The 26,422-nt window shown below is 45.7% G+C and overlaps 1 protein-coding gene across 6 annotated transcripts in view; it reads right to left on the reverse strand.

Moving 5' to 3' along the window:
• Positions 1–26,422, reverse strand: part of PDZD2 (PDZ domain containing 2) — a 498,374-nt gene that overhangs the window by 247,285 nt on the left and 224,667 nt on the right. Inside the window, exon 1 of one of the 6 annotated variants that reach the window (XM_017889460.1) lies at positions 24,942–26,130. The exons of 4 other annotated variants lie outside the window; for them this stretch is intronic. The gene's annotated coding sequence lies outside the window, so the exon portion shown is untranslated. Of the gene's footprint in view, positions 1–24,941; positions 26,131–26,422 lie in introns of those variants that run through there. One more of the 6 variants, XM_017889461.1, reaches the window with a different exon arrangement.

Below are 26,422 nucleotides of genomic sequence, written 5' to 3' on the forward strand. Positions count from 1 at the left end.
CATACATACATACATACATACATACATACACACACATATACATGCCCGGGCATGTTGGCTCGCGCCTGTAATTCCAGCACTCTGGGAGGCCGAGGTAGGTGGATTGCCTAAGGTCAGGAGTTTGAGACCAGCCTGGCCAACATGGTGAAACCCTGTCTCTACTAAATACAATAAAATTAGCCAGGCATGGTAGCATGGGTCTGTAGTGCCAGCTACTTGGGAGGCTGAGGCAGGAGAATAGCTTGAATCCAAGAGGCAGAGGTTGCAGTGAGCTGAGATCGCACCATTGCACTCCAGCCTAGGCAACAAGAGCGAAACTCCATCTCAAAAAAAAATATATATAGATAGATAGATACACACACACACACACACACACACACACACACACACATATATGGAAATGGGATGAGACAAGTCAGTGTTATTAACAATACATTCCTGGGAGACTAACTCTAATTTACAAAGCAAGTCAAATCCAATCATAATGGCAACTATTAGATGTAGGTCTTAGAACTCCTAGACCACAGAGAAAAAGATTTATGAAGAGCTTTCAGTTAAATGCCAACCTGCTGATCAGAGATCCCAGTTCTAAACCATAGCCAGAAAGCTTCCTTTCGGCTGGGCGTGGTGGCGCATGCCCGTAATCCCAGCACTTTGGAGGCCTAGGTGGGTGGATCATGAGGTCAGGAGTTCGAGACCAGCCTGGCCAACATGGTGAAACCCCGTCTCTACTAAAAATATAAAAATTAGCCAGGCATGGTGGCAGGTGCCTGTAATCCCAGCTACTTGGGAGGCTGAGGCTGGGGAATCACTTGAACCTGGGAGGTGGAGGTTGCAGTACGCCAAGATTGTGCCATTGCACTCCAGCCTGGGTGACGAGAGCGAGACTTTGTCTCAAAAAAAAAAAAAAAAAAAAAAGCAAGCTACGTTTCTACTCTTGTGTCTGAGGTTATAAGAGCTCATGTTTACCCGACTTGGCTGCCAGGATATTTACAGCTTCCATTTGGCCCCCTCGAAATCAAAAAGAATGTGTTCCGGCCCAGGCCCACCACTCCAGGGAACAATAACTATTTCATACATTGGTATTTAGTTACAGAGCTATGAATGCCCAATAGCCAATCAAAATAGAGTTCCTGCAGATCAGATTTTGATCTCTGAAAATGAGGATAAAAGTTAAAGCCAACTCTGGAAAAGCAAGAGAGAGAAAACATTCTGTTCATAGAATTTTGAACATGCCTACTTTTCTCCATTCACAGAGAGGGCTATTGAAGCAGTGATGGAATGCCGTATACACAGCAGAATGTTGAGACAGGGGCAGTCCACGTGGCATGGAATCTTGCTATGTTCTCAAAGATTTGAATAATAATTTAATCATCTGTGTCTTCAAATTAGCCAAATTTGAAAAATCTTAACGGATTTCCATATACAGCATAAACCAAAATGTCCATCATTGCTCTGGTCTTTTAAAGGCAAGTGTTGCTGAGAAAATTGTAAGTAGTTTAGCAGAGCCAAAATCAGATCTAAGTGATTACATCACAGATCAGTTTGGTCACTGAAGGCATTTTTTTTTTCAATTATAGAAATAAAACATTTTTTCCTTTATCTAACAAAGATCCTGAAGATAATGAGAGAAAACATTTCAAAATCTGCCTTGAAAGGGAAACAATTTTCTTCTAAGAAGAAAACATCTTAAAATCCGCCTTGGAAGGGAGAAAATTCGCCAATCCTTATACATCTCTGAAGGCTGCTTCACAGGAAAGAAAAGGGAAGGACAAGGCAATTGAAATGTAAGCATGAAACACCAACCAGTGGGCAAACTGAGTTTACCTCTTGCTGAAACCGATTTGACCATTCATAAGAATGCTAGATGCTCTGCAAATCCTGCTAAGAGGAGACTCCGGAAACAGCTATCAGAGTAACTTACAGTTATTCTCAATCTTAGCCTTTCTTCTCTAAAAAAAAAACAGAGTGTGTGACAACTTGCTGGGGTTATACTGAGAGAAATGTCCATTCTTAACATCCATTTAAGCATCCCGCCACTGACAGGAATTAGAATATAAATGGGTGGCCGCCCCCAGTGAATGACCATATCAATGTCCTGGTCCGACTGCTGATCCACCTACATTGTTGGACAGTGCCGTGTCTATACAGCTAGTCAGCTAATGGAGGGAGCGTAGATAATAACAGATGTTTAAACACTGGGTTAGCCATTTTCTAACAAATTGCAAAATGAGTCGAGGTCATCTGACCACCAAGAAAAGAGAATGTGAGCATGTACGTGTCTATGCTCTTCAAATATCCTTCATTCGTGGTCCCTCTAAGCAACAAGCCCAGACACTTCACAGCAAGCTATGCCATTCATGGTCTTGGGACTGTCTATGTTCTTCTGAAGCTCAGAAAAAGAGAATAGTGCTTTTAAAGACACATTCTAGTAAAATAGGCTGGTTGATGGGAGTACTGGGAAGGGATGGATCCAGTTGTTTGGGACCAAGAAAAAAGCCCCTGGGGAAGGCATGGAGCAGAGGGCATCTCCACTGAAGTGGCCCAGGACAGTGCTCCCAGACTTGTTCTGCCATCTGTCACACATTTCAGTTACCACTAACCATAAGCAGTCTGAGCATGTGAGGTGCTAGGGTGCTTGTTGAGCTTATCCATTACAGTCATGGTATTTTTCTCCTTGTCTCAAAAAATAAAATGCAAACCACTTCAGATCTCTGCACTCTGATTTATCCCTCTATTAAAATACTAGTACTAGAGCTAATTAATATAGAGTTGTAAGATATCTTCACAAACAAAAATAGTCCAGGCGTGGTGGCTCATGCCTGTAATCCCAGCACTTTGGGAGGCCGAGGTGGCTGGATCACCTCAAGTCAGGAGTTTGAGACCAGCCTGGCCAATATGGTGAAACCCCATCTCTACTAAACATACAAAATTAGCTGGGTGTGATGGTGTGCACCTGTAATCCCAGCTACTTGGGAGGGTGAGGCAGAATCACTTGAACCCGGGAGGCAGAGGTTGCAGTGAGCCGAGATTGTGCCACTGCATTCCAGCCTGGGCAACAAGAGCAAAACTCCGTCTCAAAATAAATACATACATACATACATACATACATACATACATACATCTTTCAGCAAAGTTTCTCAAGCAAATTTCTGTGAGGCAATTTTCCTTTTGACCTGCATTAGGGACACCAGGCGCGACCTTACCAGAAGTGATATGAGGACAATGAACAAAGCACAGATTTTAAAACAAATTATGAAAGAGGAAAGATTGACCTTCTGGGCCAGGCATGGTGGCTTATGCCTATAATCCTAGAACTTTGAGAGGCCGAGAGAGGCAGATAACTTAAGCTCGGGAGTTCAAGTCCAGCCTGGGCAATGTAGCGAGATCCCATCTCTACCAAAAATCAAAAAAAATAAAATATTAGCTCGGCATGGTGGTATGCGCCTGTGGTCTCAGCTGCTTGGGAGGATGAAGTGGGAGAATTGCTTGAGCCCGGTAGACCAAGGTTGCAGTAAGCCGAGATTGCGTCACTGCACTCCAGCCTGAGTGACAGAATGAGAACCCATCTCAAAAAAAAAAAAAAATAGACTTTCTGATAAAGCACTAATGAATCTAAACTGTAAACTGTTAATAATCCTATGCTACTCATAAGAGAAGTTTTAACACAGCTGAAATTTAAAAATGCAGTAATGCTATCCTAGAGTAACAATCATCATTTATCAGAAGTTTAAACTAGGCCGGACACATGGAATAACTCATTGAATCTTCACAACTTCCCATGAGTAGATATTACTAATATCCCCATTTTATAGATAAATCTGAGGCACAGATAGTTTCCAAGGTCATGCAAATGTGAAAATGCTGGAACCTGGGCAGTCTCAGAACCCAGTGGTCTGACAAGCTGCACAGACACTGAAACTTTTTAAGAAGTGAATTTGAGGCCATACCTGGTCACCACCCAGAACTGGGGCTCCATTGCTTTCATCTTTATGTCCCTTGGCACATAGCTCAACTCCAGAGTCAATACCCTGTGTTACGTTATGCTCAGGGAAATTTGGGTAATTGTGGATGACAGTGTAGTTACAGAGTTTATAATTCAAAATAGTATTGAAGACCTGCAGACGGTGGATTACATTTAATTATTAAGACCAACCTCCAAACAATTAGAATAGGAGGATGCTGCAAGATTGCTGGAAACAAAAATCCAAATTCAGGCTCACACCTGTAATCCCAGCACTTTGGGAGGCCGAGGCAGGTGGATCACTTGAGGTCAGGAGTTCGAGATCAGCCTGACCAACAAAGACAAAGAAATTAGCCAGGCATGATGGCACACGCCTGTAATACCAGGTACTTGAGAGGCTGAGGCAGGAGAGTCACTTGAACCCAGGAGGCAGAGGTTGCAATGAGCTGAAATCACGCCACTGCTCTCCAACCTGGGCAACAGAGTGAGACTGTCGCCCCCCAAAAAAAAAAAAAATTCAAATTCAAATTCAAAGATCAATAGCATTCCTTTACACTAGCAATAACCAAATAGAGAATGCAATACTAAGAAAAAACACTGGCTGGTAGAGTAACCAAAACTAGAAAGTACATAGGCACAAGTCTTAAGAGAAACTTTAGTAAGAAATCATAAAACTTTATTGAAGGATACAAAAGAAGATTTGGATTAATGAGGTGATAAACCTTATTTATGGAGAGGAGACGACAGTGTTTTAAGGATGTCAATATTTCCCAATTAATAACTTCAGTGAAATTCCAGTAAGTTTCTCAACAAGAATTTTAAGAAACTTGAAAAATATTTTAATGTTTACATGGGAGGAACTGAGAATAAGACCACTGTGAAAAAGGAGTATGAAAAGGATGGACTCATTCTATCAAATATTAAAACACATCAGGTAACTATAGCAATTAACGTAACATTGATGCAGGAATAGACAGATTATCAGAAGGGAGTAACTGTAACACTGACCTATATATTTTTAGGGACTATGTATGTGAGGCAAGACCGTGTTAATCACTGCATTGGATTTTTAATCCATTTGGGGTGTGTGTGTGTGTGTGTGTGTGTATAATCCCAAATGGATTATATTGTATTTAAATATATGTTAAATTTATATATTTATAAATATATTTTAAATATATATTAAATGTATACATAAACATATATATTTAAAATATATGTGTGTATGCGTGTGTATATATATATTTTTTGAACAGGGTCTCACTGTCACCTAGGCTGGAGTGCAGTGGCGTGATCTCGGCTCACTGCTACCTCCGCCTCCCAGGTTCAAGTGATTCTCCCACCTCAGCCTCCTGACTAGCCAGGATTATAGGCATGAGCAACTATACCCACCTAATTTTCTGTATTTTAGTAAAGACAGGGTTTCACCATGTTGGCCAGGCTGGTCTCGAAATCCTGGCCTCAAGTAATCAGTCTGCCTTGGCCTCCCAAAGTGGTGGGATTACAGGCATGAGCCACCATGCCCGGCCTTGAAATATATTTTTAATTCATCTTAAGTTTGCTTTTCCCTTCAGAGGGTAGATCTAATTATATATTTTCCACATGAAAGCCAAAAAAGCCTTAAATATGAAAAATTACTGGAAGAAAGATATAGAGGATACAGAGAATCTTCTTAAAACAAAACAGAAAAGGCAGTTAAAATCCATGACTCCATGGACATGGCCAGATCTCAAAAGGAAAAAACGAGGAGTATAAAAAGCAAGATATAATATATTAATACTATTTATGTCAACTAAAATACACATAAAAATGCATATGCTTATCTATAAACAGTACATAGTATTTAAACATCAAAACCTAGACTGGAACGACATGCACTAAACTGGAATGGAATGGAGTTGGGGTTTCTCAGGATCAAAGGGGACTTTCATTATAATTGTTTTTTGTGGTTGTTTAAACAAAGACTAAAAGCAAATATAGCAAAACATGAATGGCCATTAAATCTGAGTGGCAGACATATAGATGTTTGCTACATTATGTTTTGCTTTTTTTTTTTTTTTTTTTTTTTTTTTTTAAGATAGTCTTACTCTGCTGCCCAGGCTGGATAGAGTGTAGTGGCATGATCTCAGCTCACTACAACCTCTGCCTCCTGGGTTCAAGCAATTCTGCTGCCTCAGCCTTCCAAGTAGCTGGGACTACAGGCATGCGCCACCACACCCGGCTAATTTTTGCATTTTTAGTAGAGATGGGGTTTCACTATGTTAGCCAGGCTGGTCTTGAACTCCCAACCTCAGGTGATCCACCCGCCTCAGCCTCCCAAAGTGCTGGGATTACAGGTGTGAGCCACAGCACCCAGCCACATTTTCTCTATCTTTTAAGTTTTGAAAAGAATTCTAAAAATGCAAATGTTAAATCTAGTGTTTCTTCATCAACTTCCTTATCAATTCAGTATTTTCTTATTTATAATCCCATCGTTGCTTCAAAACATGTAATTTTAACAGGGCAGACTAGTAAGTGGTTACTGATCTCACCTGTGATGATTGATTTTTATGTGCCAATGTGGCTAGGCTACAGTGCCCAGTTGTTTGGTCAAGCAGCAATCTAGATGTCGCTGTGAAAGTATTTTTTTAGCAGTGATTAATACTTAAACCAGTAAACTCTGAGTTCATAATGTGAATGGGCTTCATCCAGTTAGTTGAAGACCTTAAAAGATTGAGGTTTCCTGAAGGAGACAGAATTGCCCCCTCAAGACTAGCATGTAGAAACCCTGCCTGAGTATCCAGCCTGCCTGGCTTGCACCCAATTAAGACCCAGGCACGGTGGTTCACGCCTGTAATCCCAGCATTCTGGGAAGCCGAGGTGGGCGGATCACCTGAGGTTGGGAGTTCAACCAGTCTGACCAACACGGAGAAACCCATCTCTACTAAAAATACAAAGTTAGCTGGGCGTGGTAGTGCATGCCTGTAATCCCAGCTACTCAGGAGGCTGAGGCAGGAGAATCGCTTGAACCTGGTAGGTGGAGGTTGCGGTGAGCTAAGGTCACACCATTGCATTCATGACTCACTGCAGCCTTCACCTCCTGGGTAATCCTCCTACCACAGCCTCCTGAGTAGCTGGGAGTACAGGCACATGCTACCATGCCCAGTGAATTTTTAAATTTTTTTGTAGAGATGGGGTCTCATTATGCTGCCCAGGCAGGTCTCAAACTCCTGGCTCAAGCAATTCTCCTGCCTCAGACTCCCAAAGTGCTAGGATATGTGAGCAAATTTCTTAAATCTCAATTGCTCTCAAGATCTCTCTCTATACATACATATATATAGGTATACATATATATGTGTATGTACACACATATATACATACAGTCAAGCATTGCTTAATGATAGGGATATGTTCTGAGAAATGTGTCGTTAGGTAATTGTCATTATGTAAAAATCATGCAGTGTACTTACACAAAACTAGATGGGAAGATATATATTATTTGTATTTTTTTCACATGGAAAACCAAATGTTTCAGCACCATTACTATCAATCATTTCCCCTACTAGTCCTGCAACGCCAATATCAAGTGCCATTAGCAGGGTTTTTTTGTATATGTTCCATTATAATCATATGGGCCCATTATCATATATGCAATCTGTCAGCAACTGAAACGTCATTATTCAGTGCAAGACTGTACACACACACTCATACACACACGTATGCAGATATATGTGTGTGTATGTGCATATATATCCTCTCAGTTCTGTTTCTCTGTAGAACCCTAATATGCCAATGTTTCAAGTTTGGGGGTTTCTCAACAACTAAATGGCTACAATAAACACAATGTTTGTAACACTGAAAAGGGCAGACAAGCCTGCCTTAGCGGAGGAAGGAGCAATGACAGGACAGTTAACATAGACACAGTGGGTCTAAACATCAGCCAGGTGGCCTCTTGTTGGATGTGTGTTTCCTAGTGGCAATCTCTCCGTCTGCCTGGGACTACTTATTGGCAAGATGCTTTCTAGGGGACACATGTCCACACTCCCATGGAGGGGGATAAAGAAGAGCTAGACAAGTGACCTGTGTCCTTCCTGTACCCATGATTTTTCCCCAGGGAAATTCTCCATGTTTGCTTTACCAAAACCTCAAGTTGACCGGCCCTGAGATGGAGCACTCTCTAGACTGCGCTACTACCTTCTATGGCTAGGTTCTCTGCTTTGCCCACAAGTTGTCAGCGGCCCCAGGTGGGCACGTTTTACACACACACACACACACCACTCACCTTAATCTGCTCAACACAACTCCAAATACCACACATGCCCTGATACGAAGTGATAGTCATACGACTATTCCAAATACAGGTGATCCTCTACTATCCCAATTAGATGACAGCTGAAAATGTTTTGGGGGCAATTTGATTAGATAAATAAATGAATCTATATTATTAGATGCAAAATCCCATTTACAATATTAAAATATGATACACTTAAGACATCTTATGGTGTTAATAGAGTAACGCATATACACATGTATATATCATATACATGAATATGTAAACATTATATAAATTAATGCTAACTTAGAAAGATTTCTGCTTTCTTCCCAACTCTCTCTCACACTTTAGGAAAACATTTATTTAAAGTCTACAGTGGCACTGGCATTTTTACACCACTTCCTGTGATTACAGCTACATTTTGAGTTTTCCAGAACGTATCTTCTTCACTTTGATCTAAGTTATTTGAGTAAGGTTCTTAACTTGTTCCTTTTTTTTTTTTTCGAGACAGTCTCATACTGTCGCACAGGCTAGAGTGCAGTGGTACGATTTCTACTCACTGCAACCTCCACCTCCTGGGTTCAAGCAACTCTCCTGCCTCAGCCTCCTGAGTAGCTGGGATTACAGGCGCCCACCACCATGCCCGGCTAATTTTTGTATTTTAGTAGAAACGGGGTTTCACCATGTTGACCAGTCTGGTCTTGAACTCCTCACCTCAGGTGATCCACCCACCTCACCCTCCCAAAGTGCTGGGATTATAGGCGTGATCCACCCACCTCACCCTCCCAAAGTGCTGGGATTATAGGCGTGAGCAACTGCGCCTGGCCAACTTGTTCCATTTTTAAATGATCTTTAAAAAAGCCTTGTTTACAAAGAAACCTGACACTTGTTATGAGGTCAGATGCTCTGGAATATTACTAGATGTTTTAAACCACCCTCCCCCCTTTTTAAAAACATGATTTCCTTAGCTGACCTCTAAAGCATCCAAAAACAGCACAGCACTGAGTAAGGTCATTTCAAGGTAATGTGTGTTCTCTAAATACTACTTTGTTCAAAATAAAATAATTGCAAGACCCTCCCACGGTGTGAGAGAATTTAGAGAGACTTAAATATATAAGGCCACTCTCTCATTTCTGGTAACTTTTTGTGGGGGCTGGGTGGACTCTCCACCTTACATTTGGGCATATTTGGGCATATGTGGTGAGCTGTATAACTTATTTTCCATATTTTCTCTCAAATGCCCTTTTCCCTCAGCAGGTGGCTAGGACAATATGGTACTAAGTCTTAAGTAGAATTCCCCAAGCTAGAGTTGGGGGACTCCAGAGGAATCCAAAATGTTGAGTCCCAAGGACACAGAAACAGGTGCCTCTCCCACAGGACAGTATGGCTAACGTGAGGTCAGCTGGCAGGGTCAGTGGCTTTCTGTCTTCCCTTTCTCTTCTTTTTTAAAAAAATAATTTGCACACTTGTGGTATGATGCCTTTAAGGGTGGTGGGAGAGCATAATCGGGGAGGCTTCTGGGCAGCTGTGAGGGCACGAATCCTCCCAGACGCCATCACCACCTTCTGCAGGGGGTCAGACCCACCCTCTCCCTGCCCTCAGATGCCCGAGCCAACAGCAGGAATTAAGACTCTGAGCTCAGCTGCAGCACTGCTAGAAGGCACTGCCGATAGCAACAAGAGCCAGAGAGGGCTGTAAGAGACAGAGAATTTTCTGGAACATCCTGAAGAAAGGCGTAATACCTCGGGATCTTCAAGGGAGTCCCCGTCATTACCTATTTCAGTGACTGAAGTGCAAAGGACAATGGACAATATTCCAAGCTATAAAAGATGCTCATCGCAGCCAATACATTTCTTTTTTCTCTTTTGAGACAGAGTCTCACTCCGTCACCCAGGTTGGAGTGCAGCGGTGCGATCTCAGCTCACTGCAACCTCCGCCTCCCAGGTTCACGCCATTCTCCTGCCTCAGCCTCCTGAGTAGCTGGGACTACAGGCGCCCACCACCACACCCGGCTAATTTTTGTATGCAGTCAATACATTTCTGTTCCAAGGGGTGGGGGAGGCAGAAAAAAAGAGATGGACAGTGCTGATGAATATACGTCACAGGGACAATGAGTCAGGAAGGAGAGGAAGCCCAAGGGGTGAGGACTGAGAAGGGTGGCTGGAATTAACTACAGAGAGCACAGGTTCCTCCTGCACAACTGACCAAATCCAGCCTCTCACCAGTATACGTGAATGGATTTGTCCTGAAGGAAGATACAGATAGAGCATGTCTGGAACTTTGATAGTTACAACATGAAAGATGGGGATTTGCCTCTTTCTCTTTGGGATTTTCTCCATTAAGAAAACTGACCTTTGGCTAGGCACAGTGGCTCATGTCTGTAATCCCAGAACTTTGGGAGGCTGAAGCAGGCAGATCATTTGAGGCCAGGAGTTCAAGACCAGCCTGTCCAACATGGCAAAATCCCATCTCTGCTAAAAATAAAAAAAATTAGCTAGGAGTGGTGGTACACACCTTAATTCCAGCTACTCTGGAGCCTGAGGCAGGAGAATCTGCTTGAACCCAGGAGGCGGTGGTTCCAGTGAGCTGACATCGTGCCACTGCACTCCAGCCTGGGTGACAGAGCAAGACTCTGTCTCAAAAACAAACAAAAAAAACTCACCTTTAACACAAGCCTCATTTTATAAATGAGCAAGTAATTCAAGGATGTTAACAATTGGCTCCAAAGTGACAAAACCCATTAGAAAAAGCAGCAGCAGCAGACCCAGCACAAGGGGCTCAGGAGTTAAGTTTTATTAAGGGCATCCATGGTCGGCAAAGTAATGAACGCTATGCACAGTCCCTCACTCACTCCATCCTCACCATGAACCTATGAGGGAGTGACAAACCTTATCCCCACTTTACAGTTGAGAAAAGGAAGGCAGGGATGCTAACTAGCTTTTCCCAAACTGACATGGGACACCTGCATTTATTTATTATTTATTGATTTATTTATTTAGAGACAGTCTCGCTCTGTCACCCAGGCTGGAGTGCAGGTGGTGCAATCTTGGCTCACTGCAACCTCTACCTCCCAGGCCCAAGCGATTCTCCTGCCTCAGCCTCCTGAGTAGCTGAGAATACAGGCACATGCCACCAGACCCAGCTAATTTTTTTGTAGTTTTAATAGAGACAGGGTTTCACCATGTTGACCAGGCTGGTCTTGAACTGCTGACCTCGTGATCCACCCACCTCAGCCTCTCAAAGTGCTGGGATTACAGGCGTGAGCCACCACACCTGGCCAAGAGCTGCATTTAGAATATTCCTTCACTGAGATGGTTTGTGTGTGGGGGTCCGACAGAGGTGACTTTGTGACACACCACCTTACATTACCTGTGCAACACAGGGTATGTCAAGGCCCTTCTGAGCCTCAGGTCCAGATCTACAAAATAACCCTCTGCTATCTAGGTGTGAGATCCCCCAGTTAAAACTCCCAGCACAAATCCTGACAAGTAGCGGGCACTCAGTAAAGGTTACCAGCTCCCCTTGCCCTGCCCTGCCCCACCCCTGCTGCCTTTCTTTCCCTAATCTTCCCAAACCTATGTCTCATAGGTATGGGTAGGGATTTATCAGGACTCTGGCTGACACACATATGTAGAAGAACGTAACATGTGGAGGGCGGAACACTCCACAACTGGGATTCACCTCATCACATGCAGACCTAGGCTTGCTCAGGCAGTCTAATTGGCTTTGTGTCTCTTCATTAAGGAAAGGCTTTTTCTTGTCCATCTGAATCCAACTTGAAGCTGTAAATTTAGTGGGGTCAAAAGTTTTTGATTTTGTAGGGGACACCTGATACCCTGGTCACTGAAATAAATACAGACCCATGAAGGGCCAAACCAGAAGCAGCACCGATCCCCGTGCGGCAGCAAACGCCTCCCAGAGAAAGGCTCTGCCAGCAGCCCTCACCTGGCCTGAAGGAAACCACTTCTGCAGATGAGGGCTGAGGCTCTGGCTCTAAAAACCACATAACTTACAACTAACTCACCCAACCCAATCCTAGCACCTCATACACCCACATAAAATGCTGCTCTGAAGTTTAGAGGAGGAGAGATGCTCCGAAGCAGTGGTGGGCTGGTCTGGATAGCCCCCAGCTGTATACATTGGGGCTGTGTTGAAGTCTAGGTTGGAATCTGCTGTCTGCATCCCATTAGGTTTTTTTATGAGCTCAGAGCATGACTATCTGGTTTGCATTTGCAGCCAGAGGGAAGCAATAAAGAACAGCAGAGAAGCTTTTTAAAGGATACCTGGTGGAGGTTAGCTGCACCAGAAAGCACCCAGGAAATGACCAGGTGGTGTCATCAGAGCAAAACGAGGAAAGAACCCCAGGCAGAGTCAAGGCATGGAGGTCTGGTACCATCCATGGCATTTACTGTGCTCCAGACAAAGCCCTGAACCTCTTGAGCTGAACTTCACCTTCAGAGGATGAAGCTGGATTAGACATGATCCGAGATCCCTTCTAGCTAGAAAATTCTATTATTTCAGTCCCTTAAGGAACCCCTGACTCTGAAAAACATGACAGCTAATTGCTAGCAGTGTGTTGCCTGTAACTGGCACTCAGTAAGTGCTTACTGCATGAATGAACCGACACTGATAAGGACACAAATGAAAGTTATGAAAATTCGCTAATAGTCACAGATTATGATACCTGCATATGGACTAGAATCCAAAATGCTGGGTCCCAAGAACACAGAAACAGGTGCCTCTCCCACAGGACAGCATGGCCAACATCAGGTCAGCTGGCAGGGTCAGTGGCTTTCTGTCTTCCCTTTCTCTTCTTTTTTAAAAAATAATTTGCACACTTGTGGTATGATGCCTTTAAGGGTGGTGGGAGAGTATCGTTGGGGAGGCTCCTGAGCAGCTGTGAGGGCACGAATCCTCCCAGACGCCATCACCACCTTCTGCAGGGGGTCAGACCCACCCTCTCCCTGCCCTCAGATGCCCGAGCCGACAGCAGGAATTAAGACTCTGAGCTCAGCTGCAGCACTGCCAGAAGGAACTGCCAATAGCACTAACACTAAACACACACTTGCACTTTAATACGTATGTTATTATTCTACTTCAAGAGCTGCCGTCCTGAGGCTGGGTGCGGTGGCTCACACCTGTAATCCCAACAATTTCAGAGGCTGAGGCAGCCCAATTGCTTGAGTTCAGGAGTTGGAGACCAGCCTGGACAACATGGCAAAACTCCATCTTCACAAAAAAGACAGAGTAGCCAGGTGTGATGGCGCCCACCTGCAGTCCCAGCTCGTGAGGCTGAGGTGGGAGAATTGCTTGAGCCAGAGAGGCAGAGGTCGCAGTGAGCTGTGATTGCATCACTGTACTCCAGCCTTGGCAACAGTGAGACCCTATCTCAAAAAAACCAAAACAAAAACAAGCGTTGCCATCCTGGTAAACCCAGGGGACTTTAAGAAAAAAAAAAAAAGCTGAGGCAGGAGAATGGTGAACCTGGGAGGCGGAGCTTGCAGTGAGCCAAGATCATGCCACTGCACTATCAGCCTGGGCGACAGAGCAAGACCGGTCTCAAAAAAAAAAAGTTGGCCGGCAGCCGCGGTGGCTCCAACCTGTAATCCCAGCACTTTGGAGGCCGAGCGGCGGAATCACAAGTCAGGAGGTCGAGACCATCCTGGCTAACACAGTGAAACCCGTTCACTTTAAAAAAATACAAAAAATTAGCCGGGGCGAGATGGCGGGCGCCTGGTAATCCCAGCTACCTTGAGGTTGAGGCCAGGAGAAATGCGTTGGGACCCGCGGGAGGCGGAGCTTTTGCCAGTGAGCTGAGATCCGGCCACTGCACTCAAAGCCTGGGCGACAGAGCGAGACTCCGTCTCAAAAAAAAAAAAAAAAAAAAAAAAAAAAAAGTTTGCCACTAGACACAGGTGGCTGACACCTGTAATCCCAGCACCTTGGAAACCTGAGGCAGGAGGATTGTTTGAGCCCAGGAGTTCACAACCAGCCTGGGCAACACAGGGAGACCCCATCCTCTACAAAAAAATAAAAATGAGCTGAGGTGGTACACACCTGTGGTCCCAACTACTTGGGAGGTTCAGGTGGCAGGATCACTTGGGCCTAAGAGGTCAAGGCTGCAGTGAGCCGTGATAGCGCCACTGCACACCAGCCTGGGAGAAAGAGCAAGAACTTATCTCAAGAAAAGCCAAAAACAAAACAAAAACAACAAAAAAGAGTTGCCGATTCTTGTAACCTCTTATGTCAAACAGTGTAACACACTGTAGGGAGAAGGCTGAATCATCTTCCTCCTCCCGCAGGACTCATAATCTATTGGAAAGGACAGAATAGACACAAGATGACAAATCTCAGCCGGGCACAGTGGCTCACACCTGTAATCCCAACACTTTGGGAGGCTGAGGCGGGCAGATCACGAGGTCAGGAGATCCAGACCATCCTGGCTAACACGGTGAAACCCCGTCTCTACTAAAAATACAAAAATTAGCCAGATGTGGCGGGCGCCTGTAGTCCCAGCTACTCGGGAGGCTGAGGCAAGGGAATGGCGTGAACCCGGGAGGCGGAGCTTGCAGTGAGCCGAGACTGCGCCACTGCACTCCAGCCTGGGCGACAGAGCAAGACTTTGTCTCAACAAAAAAAAAAAGACAAATCTCACATAAGATACAATTCGGATAGGCACGGTGGCTCACGCCTGTAATCCCAGCACTCTGGGAGTCTGAGGTGAGTAGATCACCTGAGGTCAGGAGTTGGAGACCAGCTTGGCCAATATGGTGAAACCCCGTCTCTACTAATACAAAAATTAGCCAGGTGTGGTGGTGCATGCCTGTAATCCCAGCTACTCAGTAGGCTGATGCAGGAGAATCACTTGAACCTGGGAGGCAGAGGTTGCAGTGAGCTGAGGCCCAGTGGGCCTGGGCGACAAGAGCGAAACTCCGTATCCAAAAAGAAAAAAAAAAAAAGGATACAATTCAAATTCAAATTCAGATGTAGTAAATGTAACTGGCACTTTAGAGCCAAGCATGACAATTAAGATTATATATGAGAAAAAAATGGACAAAGACTATCAGTCAGAGTCCAGCAGGAAACAGAAGGCACACTGAAAAGGTTTCAGTGGAGACTGTTTTAGGCAGGGACTGTTTACAGAGGTGCAGACAGGAGACAGGCAGAGTGCAGCACCCTGGGACTAGCAACAACAGCAGGGAAACTGCTAGGGCCTCTAGGTCTGCAGAGCATGGGGAAGAAGCAGTATTATCAGACTATGCAGGAACTGGAGCAAGGAAAGTGAGCTGCCTCAAGCGCTTCGAGGAAATCTGCCATCGTCAGAACCCCAGCAAGGTTAGGGGGACCGTGAGGGAGATAAATACCCAGATGCTCTTTCCTCCTCCTCTGATCCTCTGCCAGTGCCTTCCATTGGCTGAACCCAACCAGAAACAGAAAAAGCAAGGACCAGATGCTGCAGCTCACAGACACAACCCTCTTAGTACAGAGGAAGTCAGAGAATGAATTGGGGGCAGGGGAAGAAATGACAACACATACAGAACTGTAATTTACACTCACACATACATATATCTCTGATATGTATTTGGGACAAATGTCTTTTGACTTTTTTAAAAAAAATTATGTGTTCTACAAAAGGGCTTCATCATAGGATTCATCTAAATGGAAATATCAATGTCTTATAGCATATCTCAAATGTAAATTACAAAAACAGAAATTTATGTGATTTCTTTATGTGTAAACTTCCACAGAATGCTTATATTGTTTAAGGAATGGTATATTTATTTACAGAGAGGCTGACAAGTGAAACTGCTAAGACAACAGCCCACTAATCAGACAAAATTGTCTTTTAACAGTTTTCCTTCATCCCCTATCCCCACAAGCTCACCCATTTCCAACTCCAAACTTTGCATCCTAATGCATTTTTCCACTTACATTTTCTATCAGTTGGCAATTAAAACAAGCATCTCAGAGGTCAGCCAAAAGTCCTAACAAATGAAAGAGCCAGATATATAATCTCTAGATTCAAAAGTGTAGTAAGACATGTGAGAAGAAACCACCTGGAAAACCACGCTAGGCAGGCACCACTTCAGGGATGCACATTTCAAGCGGCAATTCCCTGCCAACTAATGATTAACAGGAACCCCCACGAAAAGTTATAGAAATCTCAGTGCTTCCAAAATGCCGTCTACTTTTGTGCTGAGTTCTGTTGCTGGCAATGGGAATCTGGAACTGGGATGATTAGGGCCTCTCTGAAAGTCAGAGGGGTCAGGAAGATGGAGAAGTAACAGAACAGTCAAAAAAAAGGTCTCATGGCTGGGCAGTGGCTCATGGCTGCAAGCCCAGCACTGTGGGAGGTCAAGGCAGGCAGAATCAGTTGCGGTCAGGAGTTTGAGACCAGCCTGACCAACATGGTGAAGCTCCATCTCTACTAAAAAATAAAAATAAAAATTGGCTAGGCACCATGGTTCATGCCTGTATTCCCAGCAGGCGCGGGATTGCCATGCCTTGGGAGGCTGAGGCAGGCAGATCACAAGGTCAGGAGTTTGAGACCAGCCTGGCCAACATGGTGAAACCGTCTCTACCAAAAATACAAAAAAATTAGCTGGGCATAGTGGCACGCGCCTGTAATCCCAGCTACTTGGGAGGCAGGAGAACCACTGAACCCGGGAGGCAGAGGTTGCAATGAGCCAAGATCAGGCCACTGCACTCCAGCCTGGGGGAAAGAGCAACGCTTCATCTCAGAAAAAATAATAATAAAAATTAGCTGGGTCTGGGGGCACGTGCCTGTAATCCCAGTTACTAGGGAGGCTGAGGTAGGAGAATTGCTTGAACCCGGGAGGTGGAGGTTGCAGTGAGCCAAGATTGCACTACTGCACTCCAGCCTGGGGAACGAAACTCATTCTCAAAACAAAACAGTCACATGGTTATCTCCCAATTAATAACCCCATGTCTCAGATATTCTAGCCCATACTACTTAAATGTCCAGTCCTGGGGATATAGATGTGCAAATTATGGTCCTTCAACTCAATAGGAAAATACGCTGCCATTAAAATTAGTGAGTCAGCCTGGCATGGTGGCTCACGCCTGTAATCCCAGCAGTTTGGGAGGCCGAGACGGGTGGATCATCTGAGATCAGGAGTTTGAGACCAGCCTGGCCAACATGGCAAAACCTCTGTCTCTACTAAAAATACAAAAATTAGCCGGGTATGGTGGAGCGCACCTGTAGTCCCAGCTACTTGGGAGGCTGAGGCAGGAGAATCGCTGGAACCCTGGGATGGATGTTGGGGTGAGCTGAGGTTGTGCCACTACACTCCAGCCTGGGCAACAAAGTGAGACTCCTTCTCAAAAAATAAAATAAGAGTCTATTAACATGAGCAATCCTTGTGTTGTTCATTCACAATAATGTTTGAATACCAATTGTTTATCACAGATGGTTTAGGGTGTTCAGGATGTAATGATGAACTGTATAGTATAAGGCATACATATTATATAGTATAGAACAGGCTCTGAAGGCCTTCCATTCATAAAAATGACTCAAATCATTGCCACTGAGTCAGACCGGAAAACACAGGAACGAACAGGGTACTTTCTCCGGCATTCTGGTCTTCCTGACAGCACTGAGCACTTCCAGAGCTTGTTTCATCTTCAAAACTTTCCAAAGTCTGGGAGGCACAAAGGGTGGAAGACGGGGGAAACCATACCAAGTCTCCAGGCAGACTTTTCAGCCTCCACAGTCCTAGGAGGGAGGGAGTGAAAACTAGTGCTTGGCTTTTCACAAGCAGGAGCACGAAGTGTCTTCAGTGCTGTGTCATCTAAAAGCAGTCCTCACTTCAGTGACAGCCCAGGATGTTTGCTCCCTGGGTTCAGCCGGTAATCTCCAAAGCAAGGAACTCCCCCACTTTTCCCCAAATGTCTCAATAGTTATTCCTTCGTTTGAAGTTGGAAGAAAGAATAAAATTACTTTCATCTGCCTAGAAAATAGGCAGCGTAGAGAGGAATTCTACTTGGAATCAGAATGAGAATCAGAAGAGGAATCGGGGAGCTCAAATCTGAGTGAGCCCACGGTCTGCCTCAACTCTTTTTGGAGATGAGCGATGCATAAATAAATCTCCACCTGTATTACTTTAGCAGCAAATGATAGCAAACCCTGACTCAAAGTGGCTTAAACAGGGAGGAAATTCATCATCTCACATGCGAGGAAGTGCAGAGGAAGGGTGGGGCTCTGAGCTGTGCTTCTCTGGGACTCTTTGGGACCTGCTACTTACTCTCTCCTGCACGGTGGCTGCATCCTCAGGTTAGGGGCAACATGCCTATGCCAGTTTACACAGCAACACAGGGGGAAAGCAAAAGGGCCATGTATTTTGCGTCTTTTTCTTGGTAGTGGACACACCTTCCCTAGAAACTCCACCACAGACTTTCCTTTACTCTTTATTGCTTAGCCTTTGAGAGCGAGCTCTTTCCTATGCTTGTCTCTGGGGCATGGAATGGAGATATGTGACCTAAATGGACTAATCATCTCAGAGAATAACGCTTCCAAGTCCACCTGACCACACCACCACCCAATGGGCTGCTGGTGAGGGCCAAAAAAGGAAATGGACATGAATATATTTCAAAGTTAACGTGCTGCACAGTTATCCTCACAGACAGAGCCCTGATAAGCCATAGTATCAAATATGTTCAAAAATGCCTTCTGCCCAATACTCTGTGCAGAAGCAGCAGCATAATGAATGATCCGAAGAAGAAGACACTACCATGCCAACAGGAATGACCAACAGCCACCACTCTCTTCAGGGGCTGGGACATTTTAAATGACTACTGCTGAGACGAAAGTTCAATGTAGCCTATCTGAAATGTGGCCCCAAGTGGGCACCTGCAACAGAAAGAAGAACTGAGAAGAGGGTTCTGGGGCAAAGTTGGGGGCATCAGGCAGGGAGACTCATTTGCCAGTAAACACAATGGTCTGACATGAGTGAGGATGAAGGGAGGTTGCTAGCCTCTCGAAGATAAAGAGAACAGGAGAAACAATGATTGCAACACAATTTTGGAAGCTGGAATGTAGAAAAACTAGTGGTAACTGACTTAGCAGGTGGGAGAAAGCGAAAACCTAGCACAGCAGTGAGGAAAGCCAAGTTGGAATTTATGCCCTGCAACGCCTCTGGAATTGGAGGCAACGTGCACTGAGGTGGAAGAGACCCTAAATCACCTTAGCCCTAGGTACCAAGTGAAGGCTGAAATTCTGCAACCTGTGTGTTCTGCTGTGTCTCGGCAACTCTGGACTCAGAGACACCAGGGATAGCTGAGGGCAGGAGCTGAAAAAACAGGCAAACAAGACAAAGTCATCACACCAAATGGTTAGACTTCAAGTCTCCTCCTCATCTGGCTCCCAGAACACTGCAGCCAACCAATTCCCCTCAGTGTAGGGGATTTCTCTTCTACCCAATCCGTTTCCCCAGAGAACAAAGACAGGTTCCAAAGAACAAATTATCAGGTGTGAGTGTCCTCCAATGAAACCACCAGCGAGCTACCCCTACAGCAGAGGTCCTCTGTGCTAGCTGCATATTTCAATCACCTGAGAGCTTTTAATACTTGCAACTACCTGGGCCCCAGCAACAGTGTACGTCACTCAGTTACTCAGCAAATATTATATGTATGGAAAGGTTCATGTGTGCCAGGCATTGTTCTAGATTCTGAGACAAGTTCTATGTCTCCTTCTTAGTAAGAAGGAACTATTCCTGGGTATATGTCATCTATGTAGATCTTCCAGTTATCTTTTTAGCGAGCGATCAGTCAAGGATCATCAGACATTTGAAGAAAGCCTTTAATGTGGAAGTGATTAAAAACCAAAAAGCAAACAAAAAAACTAAGAGGAAATCTGAGGAAACAAAGAGTGCAGGGAGTAAAGAAATGCTTCAAAGAAGCTGTAGTTGAGATCCACAGAGAATTGAGAAGCTTTTCATCCAAGAAACAGTAACAGGTTATAAAAGAAAATTTCAGATATTTTAAGGCTTTCTTGGGAATTAGAAATATGATGACAGACATAAAACTGAACATATGGGTTGGAAGACAAAATGAGGAAATTTCCCAGGAAGTAGAAATGTTTTTTTAAAAGGAGATAGAAAGTATAAGAAAAAAGGTAATGTTACCACCCAACAGGTTCATTTTGCCTGCTGCCTAGATAGAGCCAATTTATCAAGACAGGGGAATTGCAATAGAGAAGTTTAATTGACACACAGCCAGCCGAACAAGAGAATGGGGTTTTATGACTCACATCAGTCTCTCTGAAAATTCGAAGGCTGTTTTTTTAAGACTAGATTGGGGGAGGGAGTGGCTAGGGAATGGGTGCTGCTGATTGGTTGGGGATTCAATCACAGGGGTGTGGAAAATGGTCCTCATGCTGAGTCCACTTCTGGGTGGGGCCATGGGACCACTTGGCAGGTCTGGGTGAAGCCACTAGTTGTCAGAAATGCAAAAACCTTGGCTGGGCTCGGGGGCTCACACCGTAATCCCAGCACTTTGGGAGGCTGAGGCGGGTGGATCACTTCAGGTCAGGAGTTCAAGACCAGCCTGGGCAACATGGTGAGACCCTATCTCTACTAAAGATACAAAAATCAGCTGGGCAAGGTGATGCATGCCTGTGGTCCCAGTTACTTGGGAGGCTGAGGCACGAGAATCACTTGAACCCAGGAGGCAGAGGTTGCAGTGAGCTAAAATCATGCTACTGTGCTCCAGCCTGGGCAACAGAGGGAGACTCCATCTCAAAAAAGAAAAAAAAGAAAAAAGAAAAAAGAAATGCAGAAACCTGAAAAGACATCTCAAAATGCCAACCTCAGATTCTACAATAGTGATGCTTATCAAGCCGCAAATCTTGTGGCTACTTTGTCAGTCTTACCAAGGCAGTCTGGTCCCTAGGCAATAAGGAGATTTGTTTTGGGAAAGGGCTGCCATCATCTTTGTTTCAAAGTTAAACCATAAACTAAGTTCCTCCCTAAAGTTAGTTTGGCCTACATCCAGGAGGGAACCAGGACAACCTGGAGGTTAGAAGCAAGATGGAGTCAGATCACATCGATTTCACTATCATAGCTATTCTTTTTGCAAAGGAGATTTCAGTAAGAAAATTCGAGAGTCAATTCATGATGAGGGCCTCCTTCCAATTAGGAGAAGGATGGAATTTTTTTTTTCTTTTTTCCTCTAGGAAACTGGCTGGGTGCAGTGGCCCATACCTGTAATCCCAGCACTTTGGGAGGCCAAGACAGGCAGATCACCTGAAGTCAGGAGTTCAAGACCAGCCTGGTCAACATGGTGAAACCCAATCTCTACTGAAAACACAGACAAAAAAGGCCAGGTGCGGTGGCTCACATCTGTAATCCTAGCACCCTGGGAGGCCAAGGCGAGCAGATCACCTGAGGTGAGGAGTTTGAGACCAGCCTGGCCAACACATTGAAACCCCCTCTCTACTAAAAATACAAAAATTAGCTGGGTGTGGTGGTGCATGCCTGTAGTCCCAGTTACTCAGGGCTGAGGCAGGAGAATCACTTGAATCCCAGAGGCAGGGGTTGCAGTGAGCTGAGATCGCACCACTGCACTCCAGCCTGGGTGACAGTGAGACTCCATCTCCAAAATAAATAAATAAAAATAAAAAGACACACACACACACACAAAACCAACAAAACTCCACGAAACTGTTCAGAATAGAGCAGAGTTTCTAGATTGAGAAAGCCCACTGGAAGCCTGGTAAAATGGATGGGAAAAGACTCACACCAAGTCTTTTTTTTTTTTTCCTTTGAGTCGGAGTCTCCCTCTGTCGCCCAGGCTGGAGTGCAGAGGCGCAATCCCGGCCCACTGCAAGCTCCACCTCCTGGGTTCATGCCATTCTCCTGCCTCAGCCTCCTGAGTAGCTGGGACTACAGGCGCCCGCCACCACGCCCAGCTAATTTTTTGTATTTTTAGTAGAGACAGGATTTCAGTGTTAGGATGATTTGGATCTCCTGACCTCGTGATCCACCTGCCTTGGCCTCCCCAAGTGCTGGGATTACAGGCGTGAGCCACTGCGCCCGGCCCACACCAAGTCTTACAATGAAACTTCATGAGAACAGAGAGAATATTAGGGGACAAAGAGGAAATCCTAAGAACTTTCAGGAGGGGATATCCATTCAAAGCATCAGCCTTTAGAATGACACCAGACATCTCAATGGCAATTCTGAAATCTAGAAAAGCAATGCTTTCTAACTTCTGAGAGAAAGGGATTTCCAACCTATGTCAACCTTGAAGGATCTCAAAAAACTTGCCTCCCATGTCCTCTTTCTCAGGAACTTCTGGAAGGTGTGTTTTACCAGCAAAAGAACATAAAGAAAAAGGAAGACATGGGGTCTAAAATACAGGGGATGCTACATGAAAAAGCAGCAAAATGAATTATAATAATGGTGAGAGGAGGCACCACAATGATGGATGTGCAACTGGCCTCAAGAGCGGCAGGTGGAGGACGACAGAGTTCTCATGAGGGAGGGACCCAGCAGGCAGTGTGTGCTTCCTAACTAGAAATAAGTGCAAAGAGTTGAAAATGGTTGTCTTTGGGGCACAGAGGTGGAAGTTGAGGCTAAGCATGGTGACTCACGCCTATAATCCCAGCACTTTGGGAGGCTGAGGCGGGAGGTTTGCTGACCAAACCTCAAGCCCAAGAGTTTGAGACCAGCCAGGGCAACATAACAAGACCACGTCTCTAGAAAAGAGAAAGAAGTGGAAGTTGGTAAGAGGTAAGGTGAGTGAGTACTGTCCCTAGTTATAAGCCTTGTAGGCATATTTGACTTTTTAAATTTTTATATATAATATATATACACATATATACATATACACATATATACATATACATATATATACACATACATACATAATGGTTTTGATAAGGAGAGAAGCTCACGCTGTAAGTCTGATTCCAGAATGAGAACCCAGTAAAATCAGGAAGAACCCACTCTCTGGAGGGCAGAGCAACAAGCACTTGGCCAAACCTCTGGGAAATAAGACTTGATGAAGAAGGCAAAAGGGAAGAGCAGGTAGCCACCTTGATGTCCCAGGAAACACGGTGCAATGGACTCGCCATTCTCTTCAATGACACCATCCCTAAGTGTGACCTGCATGGAGCATACAGAGATTAGCAGGAACAGCGGCTCAAGGGAAGCTCCATTACGTGCCAGGTGTGCCGCTGGTAAATTTTAAGGACGTGAGGAGGCAGAAAGGCAGTTTGGTGACTTTGCTGCTCTTAGACCATCTTCCTTTCACTCTAGATTAGAGGGAGGCTGACAATTACACCCAGCAATGCAGGCTCAGAGAGGCTGAGGGCCCAGATAAGCCTTAAATTCACTTCGGTTCCCGACCCCCATCACTTTTCCTTTCTTCTTTCTTTTGCTTGTGGCCCGCTCTGAGAACTAACTTTTTCTTCCTTAAGACCTGACACAGGGCACTTTCCCCAAAGGCCATCCTCCTGTCTGTGAGTCCCGCAGCTGCCCCCAGGGGCCTTGGGTTTGACTGAAGATCCTGAAGGATTAACTGTGGGCGGGTCCCGTATCCTCTCAACTCCATTAACATCTCAGCAAAAGGAGCCACCCAGGCCTACAGGTTAGTATTCAATGGCCAGATTAGCAGCTGGGGGGCAGATGAAGCCCTTGCAACTCGCCTGCAAAGCTGAAACGAGAGTTGCAAAACAGTAGGAGTGCGAAGTCTGCAAGTACTCTATTTTATTTGTATTAAATATATTTTAAAGATTTAAATCTTTGAAGATATTTAAATATATTTCTATATTAGAAATGTATGTAAAGATATTTCTATATTATTTAGAGTTTATTATATCCCTTTACGATATCAAACTCAGCCTGGCCTATTTCTATGAAAAGTATTTGTTTACTGTTTACATTCAGTCTTTTTCTCCCAGACATGGTTCACAGGATGACAGCTGTAGTTACCTCCTTCTTTCCCTCCATCTCATGAGACAAGACTGACTTCATTTCACTTATAGTGTTTATAAACTACCTAGTAGAGAGGAGCTACAGGACAGAAAATGTCACTCTCTTTTCAAACATCCTGTATCTTTAAATATCTTTGATTTGTGGATCCCATAATCAAAACATTTTGTGAATCAGTGGTGGGGCTGTTGTCCAAGCAGGCTGTTTAGTAATTTGGGGGCAAAGATCTGTCCCCAAAGGCGATCACGACCTCGTGTGAGATCATCCACAGTTGCCGCGGGTAAAGAAGGCAGCTTTGCTCCGCCTCATTCTCCTGCTAGCGAGGGATGGGGACAGTATGACAGATTCCCCGGGCTGCTGCCATGCCCCTCCCCCCGCTCCTACCGGGGCTTCAACGGCACAGCCCCCAAGGTTCTGAAACCACCGTGGCTCTGGAGCCCCCTACTACCTGCCCCTCGGCGCAGCCCTTCCCTGTCTGTCCGTCACACACACCCCGGAGCGCCGCCTTCCGTCCAGCCATTGACAAACCAGCTCCAAGTCACTTAGTCCTCCCGAGGAACACAAACCGTCTCGCAACACGCAAATCCCCCACTTTAAAAAACACCACACCCCAGTGATACGGGAGACGAGAAGGGCAGACGCTTAGGTGGCGGCTCCGTGCCTCAGAGGCTGTGGCCAAATCTCCACATTTGTGGATTCAGCCCCAATCTGCACCCCAACCTGGATCAGACCGGGAAACCTGAGGCTTTCGCCTGAGAAGCCGATTTCCTACCTCCACTTCTGAAGTCACCTTCGGAGGGTTCCTCTCCGATCCCCTCTCCGGAGCTCCTGGGAGTCTCCGCCGGCAGCAGCTGGGCGCCGGGTAATCCTCTCGCCGGGCCGGGCTCCGCGCCCCCGGGGCAGCTCATTAGCCTAATCACCTGCAGGCGGCCCGGGGGCCTGGGGCGGCTGCCAGCTGCCCTCCTGGAACGCAGCTCCTGCAGGACTTCCCGAGGGCTGCTCTCCGCCGGCTCCACGTCTGTGGGAGGACCCCCCCTCCTCCCTCCGCGCCGCGGTGGAGGAGGTTAGGAAAAGCCTGTAATGCAATCCTAAACTCGGCTCGCCACTCCCCGGCTCACTTGTCAAAACCCCACAGCATTCCAGGATCCCCTCCCCGGTCACTCCCCTCGCTGGGAAAAGGAAACCGCCCTGGGAAGGATTTCAGGGAGTTTGGGGCTTCTCATCCAGACACCTTTGTTTACACCGAGGGCTCGGGAGCTTCCTGGGGCAAACCCGGAGCAGCTTAGAGGAAAAAGCGCCCTACCCTAGACCCTCGCTTGCACCAAAAGTTCTCCTTTCCGAGCCACTGCAAGAAGCTCCACCTCCCCACATCAATTCACTTCATGACCACTCCGTTTCATAATCGGCGGCAGCCTGGGTTCTTACGGGGGTGGAGCCCCCAGCGAAAATCACAACCATGGCACGGGGCAGGATGTCAGGGAACTTTCCAGAAATCCCCGGTCAGAGCCTTTCTACTGGAGTAACCAAAGTTACCACCACTGAATTACAATCGCCGGTGACTGCACGACCGAAGCATTTCCTTTATACCTTCTCCTGCTCCCCTACCCCTCCCACCTTCTGTGGGGTTCAGTCAACAAGCCCTCCCCCAGGAGGCCTGAGTGGGCCAGGGCCCTGCAGCCATCGCTCCAGCTGCAAACTGATGAGGAAGCCCGAACCACGAGGCCGAATTGTTTACATCACACCCACTGAGGCTTCCTGTCTTAAATTAATGGGAACACAAATAAGACAGGAAAAGAGTGTTTGCTTTTCTTAAAGCAGGGGACGGGGGCTGGCAGCGGGAGGGGGAGTCACCCCACATTTCATGGCTTTTCAAAACTTCAGCTGTATTCTCTTCCATTTTTCCACTCCTGACACTTGTTGAAAAGTAAAAGCGTCGCTGGTGCCAAACCCCAAGCCCTTATGGAACGTCTGCTCAAAACATATTTCACCTGGCTTCAAAAGGCATCCAGGGTGGAGCTCCTAGGGACCTGAGCTAGAGGTATGGAGAGCTCCTGAGGTTGATGGCACCAATCTCAGTGCAAACTAACTCAAGCCCTGGGCCTCCCTCCCAGGACTTGCACAGGCAGGCACACACTCCACTCCTTGGGGTTCATATTAGAGCCACACCCCAGTCCCACTCCACCCCTCTGTCTCTAAGCCCTCGTTGTGGGCATCCAGCAGCCCCTAAAAGTAAATGAGCTTTGCAACAGACAG

This window comes from Rhinopithecus bieti, unplaced genomic scaffold, assembly GCF_001698545.2.
Source record: "Rhinopithecus bieti isolate Rb0 unplaced genomic scaffold, ASM169854v2 scaffold_17882, whole genome shotgun sequence".
Taxonomy (NCBI): Eukaryota; Metazoa; Chordata; class Mammalia; order Primates; family Cercopithecidae; genus Rhinopithecus; species Rhinopithecus bieti.